The following is a 13,798-nucleotide window of genomic DNA, read 5'->3' as shown; positions in this document are numbered from 1 at the left end:
AAATGAGTAAAAAGCAGTTAATATCTAAAGAAAAACTCTTGGACAGAAAGAAAATCTTGGACAACGATTGCTCAAGGCCACTGTAAAATATATGCTTCAACATTATTCATTTTAGAAGCAAAATACAAAGAAATACGAAGGCTCAAGCCTTTTGCACAATATCATAAATGTTTACAATAAACTAATGGGTAAAACTGTTTGTATAACCAAAGCAAACAACAAAAAAACAACTTAAAATCAAGCCTCTTTCAGGGATTAAGAAATTGCCTTACTACCAGCTTTAATGTTGTGTAACTGAAACTTTAAAGTTTGCTACCTATGTCCCACTTGTTGTAGATAACTTACAAACCTCAGTTTAAATGAAGTCCTGGAAGGACGCAAGGAAGGGACCATAATGGGTAGAGTTTGTCACTTCTCCCTATGCCCATGGGTTCTATCCAGGTACTCTAACTTCCCTCTGCAATCCAAAGGCCTACTTAAGTAAATGGAAAAGTTATTTTCACAGAAAAGTCTTGTCCTCCACACATAACTGTTCACTTGTTATTGCAACATTGACCGATATTAAATCAATCAAAATCGAATTAAACATTGATTACAGTTAGATAGTGTTCGCGTATCTTTGCATGAAGTTTTCACTTTGAGGTATTCATTTCAATTTGAAAATGATGCCACAAAAAAGCAAGCAACATAGGCCCATCAAAGGAGGTCGATTTAATAAAGCCTAATGACCACATTTGAACAACAAAAGTACTTGATTTAAACTCTTTTTGACTATATGGGAACATTCAAATCAGTAGGCCATGCAAATTTAACAAACTGCCTGCAGGACTGGTGGGTATCTTAGACTGAGCTCATAATGAGCTCAAATCACATCCCAAATCAACCAGTTTCTGTCATAGCATGCATGTCACTGTGGAAATTGCTGACAAAAAAAGTAAAGCTGAATATTTTTCAGTAAATGTTCATCATAAATGGTCTGCCTCACATTTTAATAACCCTTCAGAGTGTGATAAATTGCAGATCTGTGTAATCTAATCAATCATCAGATGAAAATAGCAATGTACCATATGAATGTAATGTGCCTTTTATGAGCTGTTGCGTCCCATAAAACAGAGAACAGGTAACATCATCACTAACAGTGACTCCTGAGCAGATAATATGTATGAACATCAATTGTTGATAGAGATGATAACCACACTCCAGCGCATCCCAGCATTCCAGTCAATCTCCTCCCAGTAGGGTAAAATATGAGTCATTTGAGCATGATGCATTGAGCAATGTAATCGCTATGACCACAAGAAGAGCCTAAAGCACTCAATGTAACACCTCAGGGGTGTCTTCAGCCACCCACTTCCTCACAGGGCAGACAGTTGGGAGGTATTGTCCAGGATGGAGTTCACTTTAACCCTGATATCCCCATCTGCTCTTGCCTCCGGGGTGTTCAGCCTTCACAAGACAACCATGCTTTTTCCTCACCAGGATTATTAATCTTTCCTGCAGTGACTGTCTTGATGTTTTCTACCCAGCTCATGCTGCAGAGAACAGTGTACTGACCTCTGACTGGTAGAACATGTCGAGCAGACTATTACAAGGATCCAACGCTTTAGGGGAGCTAAAGTTTACTTGGTCTTCTTTGTCAAGTGCTACTAGTTTTATTGCATTACTTTCCCATTGCACTAGTTTTGTTTTATTGCACAAACACAAATGAAATGAAATTTACAAGAAGGATTCTTGTAATTATATAGCTGTGACATTCGTTTTGGCTGTTATGGCTTTTGTTTTGAAGCTATAGATTTTTAATAAAAGACCAAAATAACCATCATAACATTCTATAACGTTGCTTGGCAAAGTCTTGTTTGGAAGCTTTAGTAATTTGGCCACCACAATCTATTTTTTTCTTTTAGACACTTTGTCATTAGTACAGTGTGGACTCTACTGTGAAAAAAAAGCCACTTCTTAAAATATACACTGCCTGTTTTACTCTACACAAGACCAGAGGCGGAGCCAGACATTTGAAACACCCGGGGCTTAGCCCAAAAGGGTAGTATGCATGTGGGATTTTTTTTTTTTTTTTTTTTTTGGGGGGGGGGGTTAGAAATGAGTGAAAGATTAATAGGCTCTGTTTTGAGTTTTGTTCAAAAAAGAATGTCTTCTTATAGGGAAAAATATATATCACATGTGCAGGACACCTTAAACTAGTTTTTTAATTAAGCAGCAAGGCAGAACAAGGTCAGGGCTGTATCAAGACATGAGGACTAAACCCCAATTCAACCAGACCCAGAACTGATCCAGAATTAAAACAGGACTACAACAGTTCAAAATCAGGAGTACTTGGGATTTAACCAAGACAGAACCACAATCAGAACTAGATGATAGTAGCACTAAAAATCATCATAGACCTGCACTACACTTGTTTAATTCTACCAAAGTCCACTATTTAGATTGAGAAAAGTTTATATAATTATTTAGCCTTGTTGTGCAAACAAGCCTGCAAAACTTAATAAATATAGAATTTGAAAAATAACAAACCTAAAAAGAAACACTAGGTACGAGATACATGAGTACCTATGATACGGTGGTACTTTTGGCAAACGACCATTTGACTAACATGTGTGTCTCACCTGCTCTTGTTCCATCTCTGTTCTGTCCTCATTCTCCATCTCCCTCTCTGTTCCTCTCTCTCCCTCTGTGTGCTGACAATCATCAAATATACAGGTGAAACCAGATATTTACAAACTCTTCAGATCAAAACACAAACACTTTTTTAATTGCAACATCAAATCAGACTAAATGTTTATTTTTTTTGATTGATAAATATAAAAAACACATTTGTTAACTTTAAGAGTAAAGAGAGAAACTATCTGTATTTCTTAATTGTAAATGGCACCAAATTGTATTCAAAATTGAGCCACACTTATGGAGCTCCACAATTCTTTTTCTGGTGTTTTGGTTGATATCGCTTGGTTTTCCCATTTCAAAGAAACAGGCTCTGTGTTTTGCCTTATATGCATCCACAGCTGTGCCACCACTTTACTCACATGGACTCTACGAACCTATCAGAAGCTTCTTCAGCTCAGAATGGAATCGTCTGGAGTTTCTTATTAATTAACAATAAACTTAGTGTATATGTACTCCTAAATTTGATGAAAGTGATAAAAATAGATCTCTCTCTCTCTTTATTCTGACATTTAACTAATTCAAAATATATTTCAATATTTATCTAAAACAAAAGTTTACTCTAAATTGATGTTGTACAGTAAAAATATTTTATGTTTTCTCCCTAAAGTGTATGTAAATATCTGGTTACAAATGTGAATATCCTGCTGTGTACTGAAACCCCTCTTGTTTTGCATAGAAATATACTGAACAACATACAAAGCATAATATATAAAATAACATTTACCTGAGTTTTTTCTTTGAAAGAAGCCTCTAATGTCCATTCTTATATTTCAGTACATAACTGAAACCGATTTAGTCGGGGAGGGTAAGAACTGAAAATATGAAATAAACACACGTAAGCTAAGACTCTCTTAAAAAAATAGCATTTGTTCGGCTTTTCATTTCGCCATTTGTTGATTCACTTGAAGAGCGAGTAACGTAATATTGGTCAAGTGATCAGTTTGATATCAATCTTTCATGATGCACCGTCATATTTACATTATTTGTACAGTACGAATGATTTGCTTTGGTACCTGGTCAAACTTAAGCTCTCCTTAGTATGGCTGGCTCCGTTTCTCCAACAGCGCACTCACTGCTGGCAGCAGCTGCCCCACCCCCTCTCTCAGTCGCTTAGTGACTGAGCTCGGATCATACCAATATCAGGGGGGATTCACGCACAGTCGTAAATTCCCACAGTGTGCACTATGTGCTTCGAATATTGTGTGTACTTTTTGTTTTATACAGTTGTCAGCCAGGCATCTAACTATGAAAAAATTACACTCCAAAAGACCCCGGGCTTCTGACAAAACAACCCGGGCTTAAGCCCAGTAAGCCACCCCCACGCTCCGCCCCTGCACAAGACCGCAAATTATAAAATTCTCACTATTTTGCACTAAAGAAGACTTAAACTAGCAATTGAGACCATAGGCCCATCAGGAAGGTGTTTACTGAGGTTATGAATCATGTAAGGTAGGAGGTAATTTGCCCCTAGACTTTAATAAAATGCGATTTATTTTGCAAACACAACAATCCCCTACTGGCCATTCCAAAGAATGCACTTTTACACATTCACGTGAGCCTGCTATGTACATCTTTAGTACACATTTTTGGAATAAAACAGATAAAATATGTTAACAGTGCACAGTAGATGCACCTGTATCCCCTTTCTTCCCTTTATTTTTCTGTAAAGACAATCTATTGTTTTCTGAGGGGGCTCTAATTATTAACATAATCATTTCCCAATTGACAAATAAGCCTACGGTACCTGTTCCACTCTTTGTTATGCATTTTCACAAAATTTCACACCAGCCAGGCTCAAGCTCCAACAATAATACTTGTGTGTGTGTGTGTGTGTGTGTGTGTGTGTGTGTGTGTGTGTGTGTGTGTGTGTGTGTATATATATATATTTTTTTTTTTTAAAGCAATTATTAACCTGCCAATGCCATGACACCTGTGAAATAAAGTACCATGACACACACAGTAGTGGCCTTTTGAGGGGACGTGACAGTCACTGATATTGACAATACTGTGGAAGATGTTAAATAGTACAAAAATCTAAAGAAGAAGAACCCTTCACAGCAACCTGCAGCAACATTTAAGAAGAAATAAATACACAAAACACCTAACAGCTACTTATCTATGTCTTCGCTCCGGTGTATTAAAAAGACTTTTGCATGATATTTGTATAATATGTTCTCAATTATAGCAGTGTAATTTAAAAGGTATGCTATATTTATCTTAGTATTTTCTTTTCTTTTCTTGGTTTTTGCATATGCATTTTATTGCCGAAATGCACAAATGTTATTATATTTTTTTAACTTAAAAAATAATTTATATTAGGCTCAATTATTAATCTTATCGTGATTTTGGATTCTAATCATTAAATCAGTGTGACTGAGTGATAATTTAAAAGCGAGTTCCACCATCTAAGACGGAAGCGAAGGCAAAGCAAGCTGTTCCTAAATCAGCGTCAGACCACAAGCCTGCATGTGTTAATCATAGCTGTTCCCTGCACCACGCAAATTCATGTCCTAGACTAGCCTGGAAGAGGAACTGTACATTCAAAGACAGATATACAATGAAAATGTCTGCCACAGCAGAATCTGATGAGCTCATCCTTCAACATGGCTCATCCTTTGTGGTTTTAAAATACTTTGGATTTAGCACAAGTGATGTTGACATCAAGAAGAAATCATAAGCAGTTTTGGTTGCGTCACAAAGCAACTAAATTATTTATCAAAGCCCAGCTACTAGTGTGAATGATACAGCATGGCTGAATTTAGTAGAAGTAGGGACCATTTTGGTTATCAGCGTGCAACCCAATATTTATTCACTAATAAAATATATTTAGTGACTATTTTATGATTACATCATGTGATAAAACTACCATTAAATAAACATTAGGGCTAATTTTTCTTTTTTTTTTAATTTTTACTTTTTCCCTAACTTGTTTGTACTTGGGGAAAATGTTATCTTCTAATGTTTTAGCACCATGTATTAGACACAGTGTTGGTCAAGTTACTTGAAAAAAGTAATCAGTAACTAATTACTGATTACTTCCCCCAAAAAGTAATCCCGTTACTTTACTGATTACTTATTTTCAAAAGTAATTAATTACTTAGTTACTTAGTTACTTTTTAAAAACACGATTTACAACCTGAAGAGGTGATAAAGCGATAGATCTTTCAGCCCAATTCTACTTTTTCTGCATAATCCATCATACAAAATGTAATCAAATGGAAAAGTCTCTTTTTTTTAACTTGTTTTATCAGTTTTAATCTTTTAACTTTATGCATCAAGCAAAAATTTAATTATATGCAACATTCTCTGACTTGAATAAATTTGTTTAACATTTAAACCTATTTTCTGCACATTCTAGCACATAAAATAAAATATTTTTTGTGTTTACACTCAATCTTTCAAATAGATGCAAGTAAAACACAGCAGAAAATAAATAAAGTCAAAGACTCAGTGGTCCTGTTGCTCTATTTTCACCTGTAAAGCAGGACTAGGGTAGGCGGAGGTTTACCCTGGTGCAGGTGTGCCGCGGTCAGTTGAAGAATCCGCGAGTTTCTCTGTGAGTTTCCCATTACGTGGTAGCTCACTCGGTGCTTGCTTGGAAGTTTAGGGGGTTTTTTCGCTGTAAAAAGTTTTCTTCCCACGCACAACGGACGCTAATGTTTTTGTCACTTTTTATGGAATCAAACTCAAAGTAAGGTCAGTACTTCCACGCTTTAAACGCTGCACGTTCATACTCTCTCCCACAATCGATATATGATCCATTGTTGATCTGCACACAGCTGTTGTCACCAACGGCGCACTCGCTTACGTCACTGTCATGAGACATTCTCGCAAAAAAAATCATGGTTTTAGTAACGCAGTAACGCAGCGTTCCTATGGGAAAGTAACGGTAATCTAATTACCGATTTTGCAATAGTAATCCCTTACTTTACTCGTTACTTGAAAAAAGTAATCAGATTACGCGTTACTGCCCATCTCTGATTAGACATTCTTCTCAAATCAAGAATGTATGCATTTAATAAACAGGGAAAAAAAAGAAAATTCTGATTGGTGAAAGCAAAGATGAGACTTTAAATCTTTATTTAAATCTTATCATCAGTCGTAAATTTCTTCAACATGCTTCTGCTGCATTCATTTATTTATCAGCAAGAAGTCCATCTACAAATACAAGAGTACAGACATCATGTGGTGCGTTAATGGAATTCACAATGAGATGAAGTTCCTCAATGCAGAAGCACTCTCAGCAGACTCAGATTTAAGTTGTAGAATATTTTATCGTGTTTACTTTCTTCCAAGGAGAACAGGGCAACCACAGCCCTTGCAGGTCATATAATCAATTCCAAGGTTATCCTTCCACTGTGAGCGTTTTTACCCCTCAGACAAATTAGATTTTTTTCCTGTATTCAGGTAAGTTACTTTGTAATGTTTTGCCTACAGCTCAGGTTTCTGACCTTCACATGACTGAAGACACAAATAAGCATAATACAGGGAGATGGTAAAGAAGGATTTTGGGGCCATTAGGACAGACAAGTGGTGAAGACGGTCCTCAAGGCCAGTTATCCTGTAATAGAACAGAGTGCCTGACTTTGACTTATATACATAGGATGGGTGTTGAAAACCCCCTCTTGTAGCTGGTGACCAGGTTTGCACATATCAGGAGGGACTTTGGCTCACTCCTCTTTATACAAACTCTCTAAATCATTTAAGGTGATTGGCTGCCACTTGCCTAGTCGAAGTTTCAGCTCCTTCCACATAATTTCCAGAGGATTGAGGTCTGGAGACTGGTTAGGCCACTAGCCTACCTTAGTGTACTTCTTCTTTAACTACTTTGTTGCCTTGGTGGTATGTTTGGGTCACTGTCATGTTAGATAACCCATCTACAGTGTTCTGGCTGAGGGAAGGAGTATCTTGCCTAAGGTTTTACAGTACATGGCCCTATCCATTTGACCCTCAATGCAGTGAAGTTGCCCCGTACCAATAGCAAAAAACAGCTGAAAGCATAATTTTTCCACCTCCATGCTTGATGATGTACATGGTGTTCTTTGGATCATACTTAGCAGTTCTCTTCTTCTAAACACGATGGTTTGAGATGATGCCAGAAGCTTGATTTTGGTTTCATTTGACCACATCACTGACCACCCACACCTTCTCTGAATCACTTAGATGTTCATGAGCCTGTGCAAGTGCCTTCTTGACCAGGGGGACCTTGCAGGTGCTTTAAGATTTTGGTCCTTTATAGCATAGTGTGTTACCAATGGTGTTCTTGGTGACTGTGGTCCTAGCTGTCTTCAGATCATTAAAAAGCTCCTCCTTTGTAGCTTTGGGCTGATCCACTACCTTTCTCATGATCATCTCATGATCAGCCACACACTTCCATGGGACTCCTGACCAAAGGCAAATCATGGTCATTTCTTCTATTTCTGAATAACTGCACCAGCTGTTGTCATCTTCTCATCAAGTTTCTTGCTGATGTTTTTGTACTTCATCCCAGCCTTATGAAGGTCTATAGTCTTGTCCCTAACATCCTTTGACAGCTCTATGGTGGTGGTTAGAATGGAAGAAATTAATTCTATGGACTGTTGTATGTTATACACAAAATGAGTTCAGATCAGGGGTACATGTGCGAGACATAATGTGGATTGCACAACACTGGACATTATATTCTTCATTTCCAGTTAATACTTGTACAGCTGCTGTTATTGTGTATATATTTATTTATATTTCTTCATACATTCTTATATAGTTCTATATTGTGTATTTTGTTGTACAGTTATTTTATTTTCAACTTTAATTTATATATTTTATCTTATTCTTTCCCAGTTAAATTTAACCTTCATTCTAATTTGTGTTGTACAGTTATTTCATTTTTAACCTTAATTTATATTTTATTCCTTCCTAGTTTAATTTACCCTTTTTAATTTTTCATATTTATTTCCTATCTTATTCATAGCCTTTTCCTTTTTTGTTTTCTTTAGGTCACGAGCAGTTGTCCAAGCATTTCACTACATATCGTACTGTGTATGACTGTGTACGTGACAAATAAAAATTTGAAATTTGAGACTGACTGATTGGCTTATTGACTCATTGTAATATATGTCAGTGCATTTTTATTCTGGATTTTTTGGCGAATAGTCTCTCTTTCCATTAAAATGAAACTAGCATAAAAATAAGAGACTGCTCACTTATAAAGAAATGAACAAACGTATAAATTCAGCGGGGGATCAAGTAATTATTTCCCCCACTGTAGGGCCTTTCTTTTTTAGTATATCTTTTGGTGCTTTTTAGCCTTTATTGCAATAAAACAATGGAAAGAAGACAGGAAAGCTGGGAGAAAGACCAAGGGAGTTGCAGTGTAAAAGGCCTGAGAGCAGACTCAAACTCGAGGCTCGTCATTAATGTCACAGCATATGAGTCACCTACTCTAGTGGTTCTCTAGTTCTAAAACAGAAAGAGAGAAACTGTATAAAAGTCAGTATTACTGTGCGTATGTCTTGGCTTTTATTGCAAAAGTCAAGGACAAGGAGAAGCCATTTTTTGCATCGCTTGGTTTCCTCTAAGGCTCAGGCAGACACCGTTGTTTATTTGTGTTCGGTACAGTATGTTGTCAGTATTTAAATACCGCAATCATCGGAATTAAAGTTCTTTCATTTTCAAGTGCCTGCCCCCTTTCCCAACTCTCTGATGTGCTTGAGAAAACACATTGCAGCTCTGCTAGGCAGACAGTTGTTAATCCTACAGAACATTTTCCAAGTGTCATATTTTGTCATTTAAAGACAAACTACAACTGAACAGATGCAAAATAAATAAATAAAAGAAATACATTTAAAACCAACACAAAAAAACCCCAGAAAGATTTTAAATACAAGAATGAGACATAAGTGCAGGATGATATTTTTTCTTCATTGTGCTATTCAGTATATCATATGGTTAAAACCTTTAAAAAAATCACTTCATCTTGCAGTCTTGTTTGTAAAGGTTCCCTCTCACTGTCTTGAAGGATGGTGGCCATAGTCCCAATATGCACTTGCCCCCTCCTTCAGCCCCTGTGTGCTTTATTGCCTTTTTGGCTATATACCATTTCTTTAATTCTTTTTGTTCCCCAAAATGACATGATTAGCTGCATCAGTGACCCTCTACTGCTCATTTCTTTCTTTTGTTTCAAATACGAAGTCCCAGACCTTCAAACCATATCTTTTCATTCCTCTACTTTTTTTTTTTTTTTTTTTTTTAATTCTGCTGTTTCAATTTCACAGTCAGTGAAACTGAAGCTGCTTTAGGGTCTTTTCCTTCAACTCCAGTGACTTCTACTTATTCTACTTATACTTCTACTTATTGCCTAAATGATAATGTCAGAAAAATTAGGCTACTATTAATGGGTTTTATATTAATATTTCACAAAGCATTTTAGGGTAAATGTGTTGGCGATAGTTTTATGCGCACACACAATTTCACAATCGCTTTTTTACATTTTGATGAGAAACAATTAGATTTCTATTGCTTTGATTTCACATGAAGATATCAAAGCAACAGAAGCCTTCCTAGTTTTCTTTGTGCAAAATAGATTATTGTAGTTATCAGATAGCAATAAGCAGTATTCCATTTACGTATGGAAAATACACATAAGTTACAGTAACACTCTGTCTAACATGTGGCAGCCTGCAAAAGACATTGACTGCTGTTTATTCAAATCTAAAAGAAATAAGATGTGATTGCATCTGTGGAGCAGTAATGAAAAACAGGTGTCAAGTCTAGTGCTTAAAATCTTCCATCTGCACTGGGCTAAAAAAGCACAACAAATTTAGAATGTCCAATGCAATGCATCAATTACTGCATCCAGTGCCTTCAGGGCTTTTCACTCTCTGAATGTGGAATGAGGAAGCACAACAGCTCTCCCTCTGTGACGCATTGTTCACTCATCTTTTTGCCCATGTGTTACCTTTAAATTCATTAAACGGAAAAAGGGGGAAACTATACCAAAAAAATGCTAAGATCAAAGTGCACTTGAAACATGACAAAGAGAGGGGAATCATGTCTTGAGTCAGCAGTCCTGCTGTGGATCACATCCAGATACATTTGCTACACCTTTCCTGTGCACGGCAGCAGTAATGGTGCCCCCTGGCCAGGACTGTGTGCTCAACTCACTGTGATGTGGAAAGCACCGAGGACAGGAGGCAGGAACACATTTTAACCCACGCTCCTGACATCCATCTAGCCCTTGACACCGCAGGCGCAGACCTGTCTCCTCTGCTCAACAACAACATGGTGGATCACAATCACAGTGCCCGACTTAGCTCTCAAACCACACACAAACAAGGATAGGTGCTACACAAAGCTAAGCGTACTACACAAAGTTACCTCATATGACAAATTTATGCACGGCTCTTATGTTGGTAAAAAAATAAAGAAATAATCCAAAACACATGTGAGAAAAGTCATAAAAATTTAAAGATGCACTTGGATTAGGTCTCTACATTTCTTTATGTCTTTGATTTGTTTTCTTTATGTCTTGCTGTTAGAATAGCAACCACATATATATGACTTGCACTGACTAGTAAACAGTAAGTAACAGTTATTAATAAAAAAAAAATTTAGCTAAACAAAATGACACACTATAAATGCTTCAGAAAGGTATTCATTTCACAAGGTGATGGGAAATTTAATGTTGGGTATAAAGTTCATACAAGGATGGATTACATGCAAATTAAAGAGACTCTTAGAAAACTGTACATTGAGCTATCCTGACACACTCACTGATCCTGCCACACTGCTGATGAGGTAAAAACACTACTTAAAAGATCCAAAACTAACTCCAGTGTTGATCGTCTTCCTCTTTCCTTAGCTGTTCACAAAAAATCTATTCGGAGAGCAAAGTGTATGTGCAGGCGATTAACTCCAGCTAATGATAATGAATTACTGCTAGCTGCCCACCAAAACTATGGGTCCCTATATAACTCCCAAACTGGCTAAAGATTGGACGAAGAATCTCGGCCTTACATCATTAATGGTTCTTGGTGACTTATTTTAAAATCAAAAACTTGTTAAGGGTCTCAATTATGTCATTATTGCAATATCATACTAACTAGCCTAATGTGCAATACAAAGAAAAAAGAAACGTTCTTCCTTTTGACAATGCCTCCTTTTTTCTAACATGACTCTGACAAGCTTGCATAACACAAGGACAAATAAGCCAAAGTTAGGTATGCTTCAATCTTCTGAATTTTTAACCTTCAATCTAATACAGCAGGAACTGCACATGGCTTCATGCTATTACACAGTGGATGTGCTGTTGTGAAGGATTTCCTAATTTGGAAATTGTGAAATTATAGGTTAACATTAGGAGCTCACATATATCTTTAAAAAAGCCAGAATAACCCAATAATTATACTGTTTCTCTTCATGTCGTGTAAATATGAAATATCATTCCTAGTATATTGTGTATACAAAATAAAGTGATGGAAATCTTTTTCATGAAGGCTGGTGAAAATGCAGTAAAAATAGACATAACACATAAAGCATCCATTGATCAGGTACTACAGCTCCTAGATGTTTTAAATATCCATTAGTTATATGATATCATCAGTTATTATGCAGCACTCATTGATCGCCTGTTGATTAAACTTAATGAGATAAAGGCTGTGGGCCTCTGGGGATTCTGCCTACCACTGACCAGCTCTGTGTGTGTGAGAAAGAGGGTGTGTGGGAGTAGGAGTAAGATGACCTGCCCTGACCTCCCACTTGCCACATAATGAAAAGCTGTCTTTTCTCAGGCAGAAACTCCATGACCTCAATATCCTTCAAACTTAGAATGCTGGAAACAGCCGACCCTCTTTGCAGGACTCTCTTTCTTCTCCATCTTCCTCTCCCTTTTTTTGCACAGACAAATAGACACATATGATATCACAAAGGATATTACATTGAGCGGTTGATCAAGCAACTTCCTAAGGGTGCATTTACCTTAATCTTAATTATGTAAGTAATTTACTCCCCTTTCCTTGCTCAATTTCACATGGCTGATGTTGCTGGATGGTTGCAGGTAACATAAACTCTTGGCATGTGTCACCTTTTTATTACTAATTACCACAACAGCCAGAGTTGGCAAAAGTACAGGCATTCTGTACTTAAGTAGAAGTAGAAATACTAGTGCTAAAAAATTGGAGGAGGAGAGGACTTTGGTGGTTTTAGTGCGCAGGAAGAAGAGAAAGTTGGTGGTGAATGACTGACTTTTCTTCTTGTTGAAGCCGTGTCACTGCACCTGAGCCTAAAAGGTAGGCCGAATCAATTTTTCTGGTGTGCTGTAGGTTATTGTTATGTACTACATTTGTTACTCATTTATGAAGCACAGTACATGTTTTGTACTTGTAATTACCGGTACTTGTACATATACCCTAAAAAGTTGTGCAAATATGTACCCATAACTTGTTTTTCAAAATATTAATAAAGGTGATGTCTCCAAATAGCCTTCTCCTTCCTGACAATTCGCTTTGTGCATATTCTCTTACATATGATAAGTCAACATTGAAACACCTGCGGCTTTTAGTCAGGTGCGGCTAATGTATGTACAAAAAAGGATTTTCCCCTGATTTTAGCTTGTGCGGCTAATATTCAGGTGCGCTCTGTAGTCCGGGAAATACGGTACATATATATATATATATATATATATATATATCAGCCACTGACATAAAGACAAGAAAGCTCCTTACCATGCATGGAAGGTTTCACCCCAAGTCCAGCACCCTGAGGCTGTACGCTAAGTGGAAGGAAGGGGGCCAGGGACTGGTGAGTGTCAGCACAACAGTCCAGGATGAGACAACATCCAAGAATACATTGGGAAGATGACCCCAACTGACCGAGTGCTCAGTGAATACCTCAGGCAGCAGAAACCCAAGAAAGAGGAGGGAGACGAGGAACCATCATGGAAGGACAGGCCCCTGCACGGTATGTACCACCGGCAGATAGAGGAGGTGGCTGATATCCAGAAATCCTAGCAGTGGCTGGACAAAGCTGGACTGAAAGACAGCACAGAGGCACAAATCATGGCAGCACAAGAACAAGCTCTGAGTACAAGATCCATAGAGGCTGGGTTCTATCACACCAGGCAAGACCCCAGGTGCAGGCTGTG

The sequence above is a fragment of the Copadichromis virginalis genome, linkage group LG22 (genome assembly GCF_057382275.1).
Source record: "Copadichromis virginalis isolate Kocher_CV1m ecotype Utaka linkage group LG22, C_Virginalis_male_GT1.1, whole genome shotgun sequence".
Classification (NCBI taxonomy): domain Eukaryota; kingdom Metazoa; phylum Chordata; class Actinopteri; order Cichliformes; family Cichlidae; genus Copadichromis; species Copadichromis virginalis.
This window is presented reverse-complemented; position numbering follows the sequence as displayed.